This window comes from Erythrolamprus reginae, chromosome 1 (assembly GCF_031021105.1).
Source record: "Erythrolamprus reginae isolate rEryReg1 chromosome 1, rEryReg1.hap1, whole genome shotgun sequence".
NCBI lineage: Eukaryota > Metazoa > Chordata > Lepidosauria > Squamata > Dipsadidae > Erythrolamprus > Erythrolamprus reginae.
The window spans coordinates 328,330,007-328,346,839 of NC_091950.1; the positions used below are offsets into that span (position 1 = coordinate 328,330,007).

A 16,833-nucleotide genomic window follows, 5' to 3' on the forward strand; every position below is an offset into this window, starting at 1 on the left:
CCAACAGAGCTTTAAGCTGATTGGTAGGAAGGTCAGAGGGACACCCCTACTGTAAATGCCTGATTGGTCAGAGTGTAAAAATATTTTTCAAGGGGCCAGAATAGAAGCTTTAGTTCCTAACACCAGGGAAAATTTGTCTTTTCCCATGGTCTTAGATGACCCCTGTGAAATGGTCGTTCGACCCCCAAAGGGGTCCCGACCCCCAGGTTGAGAACCACTGCTCTAGAGGTTTCCCTGGAGCCTGGGGAGGGGGGAATGCCCTCTCCTGCCCCCTGGAGGCCCTCTGGAAGCCATAAACATCTTCCCAGAGCCTCCTGCATGCCAAAAATTAGCTGGCTAGTGAGCACATGCATGCTGGAGCTGAGTTAGGGCAACAGCTCGTGTGTCAGCAGATATGGCTCCATGTGCCACCTATGGCATGCGTGCCATAGGTTCACCATCACTGCTCTATAGCCTTGAAACGAAGATGAGCACCACTCCCTATAGTCAACAATGACTGTGGGAAGCCCCTTCCTAAAAGAATGAAATATTTTGAGGAATATTAAACAGGCAAGATATTATATTTCCCCAAAGGAAGAAATGGAGAAACATGCTCTTAAGACAGAAAGCAGACTCAGTCTTTCTTAACAGGCCACCCCAGCAGATATTTTGTACCCATTAAGAAAGACTGGGCCAGCCTATCTACAAAACAAAAGACCTTCAGCTCCAGAGTGACGGAATTAAGAACAGGACACGACCCTTCAGGACAAAGCAGGATTAACCTACTACCATTTAGCAGGGCACACAGAGCCCACTAAATTGCATAATCTCCTAATGGTATTTCAGACATTGGACAACCCCCCTCCTCCCTTGCCAGCAGTATCTTTGAAACTTATAAAAATCCATGTACTCACCAAACCAGTTGGTCAGATGACTCAGGACTGCTGTTGGTTCTGTTCATCAATAAATCATCTTTTCAATCAGCCTCCATGTTTCCAGTGCCTCTCTACCAGCTTGGAACTGAACCAGATGGATATTTCTTCCGATAGACTATTGGAGTAAAATCTGCAGGGACTCCTTCACTTTATCCTTTTACTTCATTTAAGAGAAAGTTGATAAAGCCTAGACCCGTGATGGCGAACCTACGGCATGTGTGCCCAAAGTGGCATGCAAAGCCACCTTGCCTGGCACATATGGCTTTGCCTGCTTCGCACACAACGATCAGCTGTCATTCACACACACAGCAGTGCCGAAAACTGGTGTGTGCATGTGTGCCAGCCAGCTGATTGTCAGATGCACATGTGCACCAGAACCCGGAAGTTCAGCTTTTCTGGAGTGCAATCCCTTCATGCGCGCGGCAGTGCTGAAAACCACCCTGCATTCAGTGCCAAAAAGGTTTGCCATCACTAGTCTAGACTAGTGTTTCCCAACCTTGGCCACTTGAAGATATCTGGACTTCAACTCCCAGAATTCCTGGCATTTGCTGACTGGGGAATTCTGGGAGTTGAAGTCCAAATATCTTCAAGTGGCCAAGGTTGGGAATAGGCGTTGATTGCTTACCTGAACGCCTCTTCTCGTACGGTGAGCGGGTACAGCAGTCACATGGGTTGCTCATGTCCAATCCGGTGGAACTGAGCCTAGTATTAAAAAAGCTTGCCGGATCCGCCTCTTCCCCAGAATTCGCGAATCCATAGACTAGGCTCAGTTGTGAAGCTCTGTAGTGTTCAACTCTCATTGTTAGAGGAAGAAAGATATAGAAAGGTAAAGAAGACACATACAAGGGCGGGAAGTGACTGCTGTACCCGCTCACCGTACGAGAAGAGGCGTTCAGGTAAGCAATCAACGCCTATTCTCCGTACTGAAGGAGCGGGTCCAGCAGTCACATGGGACATACCCAATAGATGGTCCCTAGGGTGGGATTAGCTTGCTATCGTGTGAGATAACGGATTGGAGTACCCTTCTGCCGAAGGCAGCGTCCGCTGAAGCGTAAGAATCAATTTTGTAGTGCCTGATGAAGGAATTTGGCGAGGCCCAAGTGGCTGCTTTGCAGACCTCCTCCAACGGGGCTTGAGTCGCCCAAGCGGCCGAGGTGGCTGCGCTCCTGGTGGAATGCGCAGTGATGTTCCTTGGAACTGAGAGGGAGGCCGACTCATAGGCCTTAGATATAGTCCCTCTGATCCAACGGCCTATTACTGTTGAAGACACTTTGGCCCCCATGACTCTGGGATGATAGGCTACAAAAAGTGCTTCTGACCTCCGAAAGGGTCCTGTGCGTTGGATATATATTCTCAGCGCTCTGGTGAGATCCAGGGTGTGCCATCTAATTGCCAAGGGATGGTCTCGTTGGAGGCAGAAGGAAGGTAGGACAATATCCTGAGATCTGTGGAACATGGAACTGACCTTGGGTAAGAAGGTAGGGTCCAGTCGCAAGACTACCTTGTCCTGATGGAATTGACAAAGGTCCTGCCTGATTGAGAGGGCCGCCAGCTCCGAAATGCGCCGGGCAGAGGTAATAGCCACCAGGAAGGCTACCTTAAAGGATAGGTACCTGAGGGATGCCGATTTTAGGGGTTCGTATGGTGCCTGCGTGAGGGAATGGAGAACCCGTGGCAAATCCCAGGATGGATACCTGTGGACCTTGGAAGGTCTGAGGTTGGCTATGCCCTTGAGGAATTCCTGAACTTCAGGGAAGGATCGGAGAGGCTGTCTGCGGGGACCCCCTAGGACAGATGAAATGGCTGCCAGATGACGCCGGAGGGTGCTGGTGGAAAGTCCTTTATGGAAGCCTTGCATAAGGAAGGAAATAATTCTGTGAATGGGGATGCACAGAGGGGAGAGACCTTCCTGTAGACACCACTGGTGAAACTTGGACCACGTGTGGTCGTAGATTCGATTGGTCGAACCCCTCCTGGCCTTTAAAATGACCTCCACTGAATCGGGGTCATGACCACGCAGTTCTAAATCTCTCCTGATAACAGCCAGGCGGTGAGGTGGAACCACTCCGGGTCTGGATGGAAAGAGGCCCCCTGCCGCAGCATATCCCCCGAAACGGGGAGTCGCCAAGGGTCCTGGACGGACAGCTGTTGGAGATCCGCGAACCAGGGCCGGCGGGGCCAATGAGGGGCGATTAAGATTACTCGGGCCCTCTCGGTGAGGACCTTGTGAATCACGTCCGGGAGGATTGGAATTGGAGGAAATGCGTAGAGTAGGCCTGGAGGCCATGGACTCCGGAGGGCATTGATTGCTTCCGCTCCCGGGGATGGAAATCTGGAATAGAAGCGAGGGAGTTGGGCGTTCGCATTGGTCGCGAAGAGATCCAGGACTGGTAGGCCGAATCTGAGGGTGATTTGATGGAACAGGTCTTGGTGGAGGTTCCACTCTCCTGGGTCTATCGTTGCTCGGGATAGCCAATCCGCCTGGACGTTGAGACTCCCCGAGATGTGATCGGCTAGGAGCGACTGGAGATGTTTTTCCGCCCAAAGGCCCAACTTGAGGGCCTCCCTCATGAGAGCCTTGGATCTCGTGCCCCCCTGTCTGCAGATATGGCTTTTTGTGGCAATGTTGTCGGTGAGAATGAGAACGTGCCGGTTGGGAATGCGAGGAGAGAAATGCTTCAGAGCCAGGGAAACGGCTCTTAACTCTAGCCAATTGATTGGCCTGGAAGCTTCCTCCGGGGACCACGTGCCCTGGGCTATCATCCCCTGGGCGTGGGCGCCCCATCCCGATAGACTGGCATCTGTGGTGATGACAAATTGATCCGGGCACCTGAACGGGGATCCTCTGTCCATGGCCGGAGACTTCCACCACTTGAAGGATCTGCGAACACTCAGTGGGATGACAATGCGTCGATTTGAGTTGCTGTGCCCCGATCTCTGAAAAGGCAACAGTAGCCACTGGAGTTCCCTAGCATGAAGGCGAGCCCAGGGAATGATGCCTATGCATGACACCATCTTCCCCAAAAGGGAAGATAGAGTAACTATGGATACTGAAGGATTAGATAAAATGTTAGAAATTAACTCCACTATACTGAGTTTTCTCTCGGGAGAGAGAAAAACCTGGGAGGATTTTGAATCAATAATGGATCCCAGGTGAGAAATGGAAGTGGAAGGTTGGAGGTGACTTTTATCAAAGTTGATGGAAAATCCATGGTCCTGAAGGACTGACATGGTGACAGAAAGGTCTGTTTTCACTCTCTCTAGGGAGTGCCCATGAATTAAAATATCATCAAGATAACATAAAATGTGGATGGGAGATGCCCGGATATAGGCCGCCAGGGACCCCAAGAGCTTTGTAAAGACCCGAGGGGCCGAGGAAAGGCCAAATGGCATCGCCCTATACTGGAAATGCCTGCCTTGAAAGGAAAAACGTAAACATTTTCTATGGCATTTGGCTATAGGAATGTGAAGGTAGGCCTCAGTGAGGTCTAAGGAGACCATGAAATCTCCCGAGTGAATGGCGGCCAAAATAGAAGACAAGGAGTGCATCTTAAACTTCCTATATCTGATGAATAGGTTTAGTTTCTTTAAATCCAAAATGGCTCTCCAACCTCCGGAGGACTTTGGAACCATAAATAGGATGGAGTAAAAACCTAGGCCCTTCTGACCGGAAGGGACCGGTTGAATGGCTCTGATGGACAAAAGATGAGAAATGGCCTCCTCCATACGGTTACAATCAGAGGATGACCTGGGAGAAGGGCAGGAAATAAAACGTTTAGGGGGAGGAGAAACAAATTCTAAAAGAAGGCCTGTTTGAACAGTGTCAATGACCCAAGGGTCCTTGGAGGTGAGACGCCAATTAGAGGCGAAATGAGCTAGGCGACCCCCTATGGGAATGGAGGCAAGATTACCATCTAGGTTTCTTTGAAGCCCTGTTAGAGGAAGCTCCCCTTTGGAAACGAAACCCTCTACCCCTGGAGTTCCTACCTTGGGAACGAAAGCGGGGGGAATACTGACCTGGAGATCTCTGATAGGAAGCCGCTTGATCTTGCTGGCGCCCTGGGCGACGAAAGGACTGCGTTTTGGTAACCTTTTTCGTGGTTGGACCCAAAACCTTCTTCTTGTCCGTGGTCTCCGTGAGGAGTGGATCCAGAAGATCACCGAAGAGAAGGTCGCGCTTTAAGGGGCCCTGGGATAACTGCCACTTTTGGCGAACTCCCGCTTGCCAAGGGCGAATCCATAGGAGTCTTCTTGCCGTTGTAGAGGCTGCAATAGACTTAGCAGAAAATCTAGTAGATTGCAAGGTGGCGTCAGCCACGTACTGGGCAGCTGCAAAGACCTTGTTGAAGTCTTGTTGACCTCTCAAGTCATCGGGAGGAATGTGCTGTTGAAGTTGGCGAAGCCACAGCAGCATGGCTCTGGAGAAGAAGGAGGCCGCTGCAGAACTTTTAATGGCCCAGGAATCAGCGGTGAATCCTCTTTTGAGCATTTGCTCGATGCGCTTGTCCTCTGGGCGGAGGACTTCCTCCGCCTCGCCTGGCACAGCCGCTGCTGAGTGGAGAATCTTGACAGGTTCATCTGGTTTGGGAAAGGCTAGAAGCTCTTCATAGGAAGAGGAAAGTTTATACAACTTCCTGTCCTTGGTGGAGGGGTTAAGGCCAGAGGCTGGAAAATCCCATTGTTTGAGTAAGGCATCTTTAAATAATTTAGGCATAGGAATTACCTCGTTATCCTCCTGTTCCTCTGTGAAGTAAGGTAAATTCTCCTCCGGGGGATCAGTGGAAGTGGAGGCTTGTTTCTCCTGGGCCGCTAATCCCGTAGAAATTCTAGCTTTGAGGAGGAGAGATTTGAATAGTTGAGAAGGAAAAATAGTAATTGGAGGAGGGACTTTTATTTGGGATTCCTCATCCTCTGATAAGCCCTGAAAAGGGTCTTCATCCTCCTCTACATCCTCATATTCATCCTGGGAGGATTCTGAATCATCCTGAATAGGAGGTCTGACCGCTGGGGAAGAACCCAAGGGGCGGGAGGAACGAGAAGGAGGAAGAGGTAAAGGAAGCTCATTGATGGTGGAGAGTTTGGCATCAATGGCTTTGGACAACACAGCAAAAATAGATTGGAACTCAGGAGGTAAACTGGAAATATCAGCAGAAATGGCAGAAGAATCCCTAAAGGCCTGGGAGGATCCTGGCTGGGGGGAATCTTCAATAATATCTGGTTCCTCTGGACCTATGCCCCATAGGTTAGGTTGGGGTCTGTCTAGGTTTGGCTCATCCAGAGATAACACAGGGACCCCAGAAGGAGGCAGACTAGAGGCCTCTGGTGGGTCTTGACTACTGATTACTTGGGCCTGCACTTTCAAACGTTTTGCTGATTTGTCATGGATTTTTTGTAGGGCTAGGTCCCTTCTCTTCTCGGCCCTGGAGACCTTGGTCGAGGGGCGGGCCCCTGGAGAAGAGGAGGAAGAGGCCTGGGGGATACTAGTAATCTCATCGCCTGTAGGCCTGGCCTCTCTGGGACCTTTAGTTGTGCCTCTCTTGGGAAAAGTAGCCATAGTCTGACAATTAACAGAAGACAAGGCTGAGCCAATAACTGAATTATAAGGAGAAGATTTCAAGGACTTCCCAAGAGGAATGGATCCTGCTTCGAGGCCTCGAAGCTGCTGAAACGTGAGGACAATCTGGGCAAACCCAGAGTTCGTGCCCCCAAATCCAGCGGGGCCAGCCTCCCTAAACTTTGTAATTAAGTAAACCAAGGCACTCTGGTTGGAGGCTTAGCCGGTGGAGAATTTAGCCTGGGACCCCCAAGGCCCGCTCCCGGATCCACGCGGTGGACTGAGGCCTACGCGGCTGGCAGAAGGCCAACACAAGAGGCCTAGATATTTAAAAAAGGGCGCGAAGGCCTTCGCGCCGAAAAGATCGCTCCGGAGAATTTCTTAAGGGAAAAGCGATCGACTAAGTCCAGGAGACTAAAAGGCGTCTCACTCCGCAGGAGGTATTTTATAAGCCCTTAAATATTTAAATACAATAAATAATCAATATTTCAATGGATAAATACTTGCACCAAGACCTCCAGGCCAAGGGATTAGAAGAATCCACAAGCGGCCGCAGGAATCGTAACCGGCAAAACCGCCGGGGGAAAACGAAACCGCAACTTCTCCCAAGGAAAAAAACCGAGCCGCTTTTTTACTTTTTTTCTTTTAAACGGCTGGCGCAATTAGTGCAAGTAATTAAATAAAGACAATAAATCTTACTACTTTTTGAAGGAAAGATCGAAGGGAAGGTGTTAGAATGTTGAACGAGCTATCACAATACAACCGCAGGATATGCGAACTGAGCGAATTCTGGGGAAGAGGCGGATCCGGCAAGCTTTTTTAATACTAGGCTCAGTTCCACCGGATTGGACATGAGCAACCCATGTGACTGCTGGACCCGCTCCTTCAGTACGGAGAAACACTGGTCTAGAATACAGAGGTTGCCTTTTACATTTGGAAGCTCTTGCTATCCTGCCATTCTTCCATAGTTACTCATCTCATTACTGCATTAATGAAACATCAGTTGCTCTGGAAATTCACCCTTTGCAAGTGTTTGACAATGCTTTTGGCTTTAAATAATTTTTATTAGGTATTTACATAAAAAGGGGAAAAAACTAGAAAAAAATTAAACTGTAATGCATGGTGTAACAATATAACAATAATATCAGGTATATAAAAGAAAAGAGGGGGGAAAGGAAAAGATTGAGGATAGGGAAATATGGAAAAGGGAAGAGAAAAGGGGAGGTGGGAGGTCAGCTATAGGCTGGCACTTCAGTATTATACGACCAGTGGTTTCAAATAGGTAGTGGGTGTATATATCCTCTCAATTATATCTGTTAGTATAGTAGTATATGATACATAAAAATTAGCATATCGATAAGAATAACAGTAACAATTATTATTCAGTATTGTATTCAGTAATATACAATTGATTTAGGTTAATGTATCAGTATTGGTTTGTTATTCTACTTATTTTGTCTTTGTAGTCAATATCAATATTATTGTTATTTTAGAGTTTAACTATTAGATTTGTCATTATATATTGTTTTTATCATTGCTCTGAGCCGCCCCGAGTCTATGGAGAGGGGCGGCATACAAATCTAATAAATAATAATAATAATATAATAATAACAACAATAATACTAATAATAATAATCATCATCATCAAAGGTTACATTCATAGGGTTTAGTGGTAATGTTGACAATGCTTTTAATCGACTTGGCTGACTTTAATCTTCACAACTGGTGTGCCTGGGTCACTTTGTGAACCCCAACAATTGCCTGACAATGCTAACTTGAGGCTACCTCCAAACAAAATGTGTTTTCTGGAACATTTGGGATCAGGCAACAAACTCTGACAAGATATAGCAATCGACATTTTGTTAGAAATGCACGGGATTTAACGTCCATATGAGCCTTGTTTCTATTCACGAACACTGTCATACAGCACTCTAAAATATACTGAGAATTACATATGAAGGGTTCTTTTCTGCCACTGTTGTACATTCAAAGTGATAGTGTGATTACTAGGCGCAAAGAAATTGAAAGCTGTACCTTCAAATAAGCTCTTGAAAGAGGACTAGCGAAACACTTTGTGATGGGGTTTCCAAAATTAGATGCCAATTTCTATTACAACTCTTGACTCAAAAGCCTTTGAACATCATTACCCATGCAATCTGATGGGTGAGGAACAACCAAGTGAACATAACAAACCGCAATATAGCTGAGCTGTAAGTCAGCTCTCTTCCATTTAGCAAAAAAATCATCTTCTCTTTCTGAATGACAATATTAAAAACTAAAGCTAGAATGTACTTTGAGGGCGAAGTATATTCTAGCTTTAGAATGTACTTTCACAAATGATTTATATCTAACTTATATTGAATTTTCTAAAAACATATGATTGGAAAATTATAATCCTTTCTAGAAGAGTTCAAATTTCAAATTTATCCACAAACTGGGGTGAACCAAACAAAATATTTTGCATGTGTGTATAATATGCAATAAATGAATATAGCTCTTATGTAAAAAATTAATAGGCAGTTTTCACTTTGAACAGTGGTACACAACAGATACAAATTCAAAGTAAACCACTCCAACTTGACTATAGAAAATAAACTTCAGTAACCAAATAGTTAATACCTGGAACATTGCCTAACTCTGTGGTTTCGTCTCCAAATCCCCAAAACTTTACTCTTAGACTATCCACTGTTGACCTCACCTGAATCCTAAGAGGTCAGTAAGGAGTGTACATAAGTGCATCAGCATGCCTACCATCCCAATCCTAATGTTTCCCTCTTATTAGTACACATCTCTTGTATATAAACAGTGTTATATCTATGTATACTACCAATATGTACTTGACAAAATAAAATATTTTTTTTTTAAAAAAATTATCAACTCTCTAGAAATTAGACTGGTGACCACACTGACACTCTTTCAGAAGGCCCTGAAGACATTGTTCTGTCAGTGGTCCTTTGTCTCAAGGGTATGAATTTTAGGATATGAATGTGGAGACTTCTGTTAGATGCAAGATCAGATTTGGGTCGGTCACCAGGACCAGAGATTTACTCTTACACGTTTTCGGACTTATGCTGGAGCCCAACTTCAGGGAATTTCTCTTCTGCTCATTTCTGTTAGAGATTGACTTCAGTTGAATTGGTATCATCTTAGAACATAAAGTCTGCTTCAGTCATAAAAGAAAGTAACTGAGCAACATCAATATTTGCAATTTGCCAGCAACAGGAAACCTTTGGATCAACCAGACCTAACATCAGTTCAGAATCTTGATTCTTATCTTTACCAGTTCAGCGGAGCAAACACAGTCTGCTTTTTATATTTCAAGCTCCATTTCTCGCAGTTCTGAGTTGCTCATCTAAGAGAATCCTCACTAAAGAAGTATGGACTGTCCTGTCCTGGAACTGATAGGTGTGATAAAAATCAATAATGCCTGAAGGCTATTTTAATTCATATTTACTTCATTTTGTGCCTAAAAATACTGATGCCTTTCCCACACTCACAAAAAAGTAATATTTTTTCTTGTGGTAGTTTTTGATTATTAATTTAAATACAATTATTGAAATAGTCCCACTTTATCTGAAATTCTGACTTGAAATATATTGATAAAATGATAAAGAAGACAGTTATTCCTTTCCATCTTGAAAAACACATATAGCCTTAGTGAATGGATGGCGTAAACGCATGCATACCTGGACCCCTTTTCTGAAATGGAGAAGCACAAATACTTATTCATTTCAAAAGAAAGACACATGACATTGCCAAACAGCAGGAATGGGAAATGGGGGGAAGAGATCTGAACTTAACTGATTCCCACCTGATCAATTTCAAAATACCAGAACGACTTAAGTGAAATGTTTCTCTCCCTACATGGATTCAGTAAAGATTATTTTTTTCCTTGTTGCCATTAGCATCAAAGGCAAGTTACAAAACTTTTCATCAGTAACTAGGCATGACATGGAGAAGAGAAAAACCATAGGAAATTATTGATTTTCTACCTTGATCAGACTGCATTTGGAATACTATAGAGTGGATATAGCCTAGGTGACTAATGGCAAACCTCTTTTTTTTGGTTCAGGTGCCAAATAATGCAATGCCCTCCCCCACACGTGTGCGCACAACCTCCCCATCCTTCCCCCCTATGCACATGTGTGCAGGCCTCACTGAAGCCTCCGGACTTTCGGTAGGCCTGTTGGGCCATTTTTCGCCTCTGGAGCCTGTGGATGGGGAAAATGGGCCCAGCGGATCTACCGGAAGCTTGGAAATAAATCAATGTGAACTGGTAAGGAAAGTAAGTGGAACCCAGCCCTGGCTCACATGTGCTCTGGAACTAACATAGGGTAACGCCTCGCATGCCCTCAGATACTGCTCCGCGTATGGGATGTATGCCGTAAGTTCGCCCTCACAGGCCTAGATCAAAAAGACCATGAACATTGGAGTACATTTAGAGAAATGCTAACAGGATGATCTGAAGTCTAGGTATCCAGCCTTTTGAAGAACAATTAAAGGATCTCAACACTCTTCACCTGAAGAACAGTCAACCAGGAGACAAAGTGTTCATACAGAAGAGGAAGAGGACTTGCCTCAAGACAGCAGAACCAGAGTTTGTTGTAGTATTACCAGGAAGAAAGTTCAGGTTAGACATTGGGAGGAACATCCTGACTACAAGTGAGGTCAAACAGTGACTGCCCCAAAAAAGTATTGACTTTACTTTCAATGGAAGTATTCCAACAGAGGCTAAAGAGTCATTTTAGTAGACGCTGTGCTTAGCATGAGGTTAGATAAGATGGCTCTTCCAACTCTGTGATTCTGTGAAAGGTGCTGTTGGAGTATAAAAAGAGCATACGAGGGCCACAATCTTTTTTAAAGCAGATTCCTAGGATAAAATTAATATCTGAAAAGGATTATGCCACCAAAGCAGTCAACAGATCCAGGATTTAAAAAGAACATGTAGACTGAATCTACATAAACTATTTACATTCCTTATTTCTTTATTTTGGTTACTGATCAGCATAGCATATCAAGAATATGGTTTATAATTTGCAATTTTCTCCCAAGAAATAAAACTATTGCTTTATTAAATGCTAATGAGTTACATTTCATATAAGTAGACCTTTTTAAAAGAGAAAAAATATTAATGTTAAACCCATTTACTGGAAAGTAATTCAGAGATATCTGAATCCTAAACACATTTAGTAGAAAACAATTCATAGAGATACTTCTAGAATTTTTTTGCAGTCAGCATTTTAGTTATCCTCATCCTTAACAACTTTCTAAATAGGAAGAACAATAATATCATGGTTGTAGACTTTCACGGCCAGAGTCAATTAAATGATAATGAGTATTTGGACTGTCTCTTCAGAAGTGAAATGATTCACTCAGTAAGTACCGTATTTTGGAGTATAAGATGCACCTTTTTCCTCCCTAAAAGGGTGTGTCTTATACTCCAAATGTAGCTTCTTTGAAGCTTTTCCCCCCAGCCCTAACTAGATGCTAACTATCTTCCCAGCTTCCTACTCCCTCCCAAGCAGCAGTTTTTTTCCTGTCCTAAGTCTTTGCAGGCTTTTTTTCATTCCTACTCATTGAAAAATGCTTCTTCAGCCCTAAACCAGAGGATAAAATAATGTGCTGAAGCTGAACAGACTAAGGATGAACAGATGAATACCTGGTAGGTAGATCTTTCCCCCTATTTTCCTTCCCCAAAAGTAAGATGCGTCTTATACTCTAGTGCGTCTTATACTCCAAAAATGCATTAGGATATTTCTCTGTTGTTCCAATTGTTGTTTGATCTCACTGGATTGTATGTATCATGGGAATCAGAGAAAGATATTTGGTCCCAATTTAGAAAATAAGCTATTTCCTGATTAGCTTGTCTTTGAAATAGATGGTTTCTAAATGTTTCTCCAAGCAAGACTGATGTAAATTCCCTTTACTGGTGATTAATTAAAGTCTGTTTGTTATTAGTATAAAGCCAGAATCTAGGGTTTGTTAACTTTCAAACTCACTTCCTTGTTAAAGCTGTTATAAAGTTGATGAATCTTAATGGCTTCTCTATGCAGTCATATGTAATATTATAATTAATATTAATATGATTATCATATTAACATGAATAATTTAATGTGTTTGCCAATCAGGACCAACCATCTTTCACTGACTGCCACAAAACGATCCAATTAGTTCAAATGACAGAGTCAGAATGGAACAGCTGAGAATTATATTACTCAGAGGATCACTTCACTTCTGAAGATGTTGGTCACAGCTGTGGGTGAAACATCAGAATATCAGAAAACTAACCTGGAGCTATTTAGCCTGAAAGTTCATCACCATTTAATAAGAAAGAAAAATACCTTATCCCAAAAATATAATTAATACTATGTGAGAAACAGACAAATAGCCCATTTGACTATCAGAGTCTATAGGTTTCAGAAAGATAGCAGGCTCTAAAAACACTACATGGACCAAAGTTTTAGATAGAAAGATTTTTAAAGTATATCAGAACTATTTGTAACCCTGCTGAGCTATTGCTGTGAAATGTGATTTTGCAAAATAAGTAGTTTTTTAAATATATTTGGAATCAGAACGTTAAAACTGAGAAATAGAAGCCGTTGGATAGAGATCTGAGATGTACTCAGGTATATGTGGAGACTGTCTGTCAGTAAAAGTAAGAACAAGAAAATAAGTTGTGAAACGTGTGCAGAAAAATATAAAAAGAATATCTTGGGATGAGTTCAGGGCCACTAGCCATAGCTAATCCTTGCTGGACTCAGCTATGTCAGTGGACATCATTGCAATGGGTTATTTATATGAGTTGCGTTATGATGGCTGTTCATGTTCCAAATTGCTCATGAAATAAACTTCTGAATTTTAAAGTAAGAATAATTATTTGTGTTGCTGTCTTCTGTTTCTTTTATTGGAATATTTTTATGACAACTAGTAATATGTTCTCTCTTTGGATAATATTCTCTAAGGGAGGGGATTTATAAATACATATTAATATATTGACTACATATACACATACAGAATTATTGTTTCATTTTCCTCAAATTAAACTACACCTTTAGAAATGTAGAAACATAGAAACATAGAAGACTGACGGCAGAAAAAGACCTCTTGGTCCATCTAGTCTGCCCTTTTACTATTTCCTGTATTTTATCTTAGGATGGATATATGTTTATCCCAGGCATGTTTAAATTCAGTTACTGTGGATTTCCCAACCACGTCTGCTGGAAGTTTGTTCCAAGGATCTACTACTCTTTCAGTAAAATAATATTTTCTCATGTTGCCTTTGATCTTTCCCCCAACTAACTTCAGATTGTGTCCCCTTGTTCTTGTGTTCACTTTCCTGTTAAAAACACTTCCCTCCTGAACCCTATTTAACCCTTTAACATATTTAAATGTTTCGATCATGTCCCCCCTTTTCCTTCTGTCTTCCAGACTATACAGATTGAGTTCATTCAGTCTTTCCTGATACGTTTTATACTTAAGACCTTCCACCATTCTTGTAGCCCGTCTTTGGACCCGTTCAATTTTGTCAATATCTTTTTGTAGGTGAGGTCTCCAGAACTGAACACAGTACTCCAAATGTGGTCTCACCAGCGCTCTATATAAGGGGATCACAATCTCCCTCTTCCTGCTTGTTATACCCCTAACTATGCAGCCAAGCATCCTACTTGCCTTTCCTACCGCCCGACCACACTGTTCACCCATTTTGAGACTGTCAGAAATCACTACCCCTAAATCCTTCTCTTCTGAAGTTTTTGCTAACACAGAACTGCCAATGCAATACTCAGATTTAGGATTCCTTTTCCCCAAGTGCATTATTTTACATTTGGAAACATTAAACTGCAGTTTCCATTGCTTTGACCATTTATCTAGTAACGCTAAATCATTTACCATATTACAGACCCCTCCAGGAATATCAACCCTATTGCACACTTTAGAGTCATCGGCAAATAGGCAAACCTTCCCTACCAAACCTTCCCCTATGTCACTCACAAACATATTAAAAAGAATAGGACCCAGAACATACCCTTGTGGCACACCGCTTGTAACCTGACTCTGCTCAGAATACTCGCCATTAACAATAACTCTCTGATGTCTATGCTTCAGCCAGCTTGAAATCCACTGAACTATCCAGGGATTAAGTCCAATCTTCACTAATTTATCTATCAGCTCTTTATGTGGAACCGTATCAAAGGCTTTGCTGAAGTTCAGATAGGCAATATCCACGGCACCACCTTGATATTCAATCTGTTTGTGTAATGCTTTAATTGCTCCAGAAAAGTACTTTTCTACCACCTAAATTACCACCCGATTTAGGGATGTCAAACAGAAGGCCCGCAGGCCAGGTCCAGCCCACAGGGTGCTGAAATCCTCCAGCAGCACTCTGCCAGCCAAAAACAGGCTGTGAAGAGGCTGATGCCTCTGACAAAGTGAAGTTGAAGACCAGGGATGCTGAAAATGAGGTGTGCTGGAGGGTGTCTGGGCCAGTAAAGTGCTGCAGGAGGCGGTTCAAGCCAAAAAGGGAGCAGGGGGTCCCTATTTTGGACAGCAAGGTGCTGTAGGATATATCTGTCCTGTCTTACCCTTCTTCCCTGCCCCTGTCCACGGAGAACTACAATGCTATCTGGCTCTCAAAGAAATCCAGTTTGACACCCCTGGCCTAAACTATGGCCAAATGTTCTAGAATAAAAAGGATATTCAGAATTAGATTTGACGAAAATTAATTTAACAAAAATTAAGAACAAATTTTCTGAAACAATATGTAAAATGATAGAGGGAGAGGGATATACTGAAAAAAGGACATTTAAATTGAGCATAAGGCCTTATTTCCTAATTAACTAAACCTCCCCCACCCTTCATGCAAGGATAAAAAGATAAGAGCATAATATTTAAAAAAACTTTTCCTTCTAGAATACTGTTATTTCGAAAAAACTATATGCTCATTTCATTAATGCGTATACAATTTTTCATGGCTGACAAATTATGCTGGGCATAGAATCCATTCTTTGAAAGCACTTTAAACTTTGTCATATGAATATTAATTCCTGAAACTGTTGTCTCAATAAATCAATTAAAGTCACTGCAAGAAACATAAAATAAAAGCACAGTGCCAAAAACAGACTAAAATGGAATGCAAGTAGGTCTTCGGCTTCCTGCAATTAGATAAAGAATAGTCTCCTACCAGCTTTTCCATCTGACTAAGATCATCCAGCACTGTTGATATATTTACATTAATTTACAAATTACATTTCAGTTTAGTATGGAACACATTGCATAAATCAAAGGATAACACAAATTAATTAGGGGGGAAAGCCTCCTCCGTCTTCCTGCCCCCCCCCCAAAAAAAGTGCCACATAATGCCTGGCCATATGGTCGTATCATTCTCTGAGCTAATTATCTAAAAATCTTTGTATCAATTTTACAGCTATTGGTTATGACTAACTGGTTTAAAATTTCTCCAGAGAACTCTCTTTTCCTTCAATATCTTATACATTTTAACCCAGTGACTAAACATATATTATTAATAATATTCAATTACTCGATTTGCAAAAGATCTTCTAATATGTATAGAAAGGGTTTTTTTTTAATTTTCACACGCTGAATTCAGCATTTTTATTTATTCTAACTTCAAAGCGCTCAGTTCATTCACAGTCTCTGGAGTAAAGATTCTCCAAACCAAGAAACCTCATTACTTAAGCCTTCAGATCCAATCCTTGAAGAGCATATTACAGTATGTTTTCCCCCATCTCACCCGCTCATTCATTACAGTTCATTCTTGGTCTCGTATTGATATCAAGAACTTCCCAGAATTTTAGATACTTGATTGAGGGCATTCAGGAAATAGTTTTGCACTTTCTCAGCCATCTGGGTCCTGTTTTATGAAAACCCAATTACAAAACAGCACGGAATTGGATTGAAATAAATACATAAATGAATATTTAAAATAGGACTCCTGGTTTGATTTCTTTATGCCGTCTCCCTTATAGCATAAATCTAAAAATAAAACCAGCAATGGTATGCTAAGCATTTGTTAAAATAAATATTGATAAAAGATTTTTAAAAATTGCCTGGTTTTAGAATGTTATGTCCCATTGTGGCTCTATAAATGAAGTGTGTAAATCACTGTCTATGGGGCATCCTTCTTGAGATTTGTTTGTTTATATTTCACATTTCTAAATCCCTCCCGCCTCCCTTAAAGTTGGACTCTGCGGGAACAACCAAATTTTAGGAATAAAACCAAACCCTTGTTCTTCCAATTGTTAAAGTACTTGCTACTTCCAATATAGAGATGGTGCAGGACATGAAAACTTGTTTGTTCTTAGAGTACGTCTATTTTCTACCCCAAACTTGCTGCTGTTGTGCGAAAGG

At 42.5% G+C, this 16,833-nt stretch overlaps 1 protein-coding gene across 2 annotated transcripts in view; it reads right to left on the reverse strand.

Annotated features, from left to right (window-relative positions):
• Nucleotides 1-16,833, reverse strand: part of PRKN (parkin RBR E3 ubiquitin protein ligase) — an 890,155-nt gene that overhangs the window by 786,191 nt on the left and 87,131 nt on the right. The window lies entirely within an intron of this gene.